We start from the raw sequence: 2,177 nt of genomic DNA on the forward strand, positions 1-2,177 counted from the left end.
ATATATATATATATATGTATGTATATATATATATATATGTATGTATATATATATACATATGTGTGTATATATATATGAGGGGAAGTAAAAAATTATCCGCACTTTCGCCATAACATTATTGTCAAACTGCCTTCTGACCATGCATGCTTATAGTTGGTACTGTTGTGGTCATGTGATCAAAGTTTGATCCTGATCCTGCCATTTTTCTTTGTCTTTACAATGTAAGCATGACCGCTCCACTAGCAATGTGCTTCAAAGAAGAACAAAAATCAGTGATCCGAGAGATTGTAAAGGTGAACTGTTTCGTCATTACCATCTCTTGAGTTTGCTGAATCTTTTCATCAGTAGTGGAAGTTAGCAGGCGTCCTGCTTCATCTTTGTGCATCACGCTTGTCTGGCCACTTCTAAATTTCTCGATCCACTCGTACACATTTCTATGCAGTTGTGCACTGTACCCATATTGTCCTAATAACTTCCGATGAATTTCAGCACCTGACACCTTCTGACCAGAGAAATCGGATCACTGCTCTTTGTTCTTTTTTGGTGCACATTGCTAGTGGAGCAGCCATGCTTACATTGTAAATCCAGAAAGAAAAATCACATGTGCAGAAGGCATTGTAACAATAATAAAGATATGTTATGGCAAAAATTCAGATAACTTTTGATTTCCATTTGTGTGTGTGTGTGTGTGTGTATATATATATATATATATATATGTATGTATTGTTTAAAACAGTGATTCAGATTCTAAGATAATTCAAGTTATGCAAACCCCTAAAAGAGCCTGTTCCCTCAGGCTGATGGTATATCTGAATACATGCAGACATGCATGCAAACTTATTTGTGCTCCCCACACACAACACACACCTACATACACACATAGTACACTTAAGCACCATGCCAGCCCACCTGCAAATTCGCACTCCTTGCATATGCACACACGCACATTCACATGCATATACATGCAGACACGCATGCACACAAACCTATACACACACACACACTTATATACACATGCAGACAAGCTCATATGTCCACACCAAGACATTGTCGCCACCAACTTCCTGTTCAACCACATAGCCAAAGAAACTCTCTTTACTCATATAACTGCTGTCATTTACTAAAAAGTACTACCAACCGTGACATCACGTGACCTTCCTTCACTAGTTGCCCATCCACTAGTAGCCACTTTGGATTCCTGTACCTCTCCATTCATTCGGATATATCACCAGCCTGAGGAGATAGGCTCCGTTGGGGCTTGAGAAACTTGAAGTAGCATGGAATCTTAAACTGTTTTGAATAATACATGTAACTCACAATAAATGTATTGAGTGCTCTTTCTTTCATCTGTACACTCACTCATATATATGTGTGTGTGTGTGTGTGTGCAGTGGACTCTTCTGTTGTAGACAACAGATGAGGGTTCCACCATTTCTATATGAACGATCTGCACAAAAGATCTGTTTGCAGTGAACAAATGATTGTGCTGTACATTAGCTCACGCCATCAAATTGATGTTACCTTTACAGGTGCACAATGTACAACACATCAGATGTTGATATGATTGCAGAAGAACATGAAATGAAGCATTTAGCCCATGAACACAACACACCAACCAGTCAGGATATTGAAACCACAATTTTGTAATTGTGGGTGCTGTACCCTCATTACTAGGCCACGTCACCTCACTATATATATATATATATATAGAGAGAGAGAGAGAGAGAGCAAAACACAGGCCGATCATGGCTAGAATGTCTTAGATTATAGGTAAATTATATCAACAACATAATAATAATTAATGAATTAATAGCAACAAGATCACCCTTAGTTCAACTGTGATCACCATTTTCTGTTTCTGGTTGTGAAAAAAAAAAAAATTGTAATTATTCACGCCATCTTTCCTGATGCCCACCATCACCACCACCACAACCATCCAACACCATTATAAAAACAAATTTTAAAAAAAAGGAAATCAAAGAAGAAAATAATATCCTGACCAACAAATTGTTCATTAAAATAACAATAATCCCAATATATAAGACAAAAAAATTAAAAAATACAGAAGCAGTTTAAACTTTTATTTGTAATGCTAAAATTGTTTTCAAAATAAACTCCTTCTTCCATTCTTGGTATCATGCTTTTTTAAAAAAAAAATCATTTTTTTTTTTTTTTTT

The sequence above is a fragment of the Octopus bimaculoides genome, chromosome 1, assembly GCF_001194135.2.
Source record: "Octopus bimaculoides isolate UCB-OBI-ISO-001 chromosome 1, ASM119413v2, whole genome shotgun sequence".
In the NCBI taxonomy this organism is placed as follows: domain Eukaryota; kingdom Metazoa; phylum Mollusca; class Cephalopoda; order Octopoda; family Octopodidae; genus Octopus; species Octopus bimaculoides.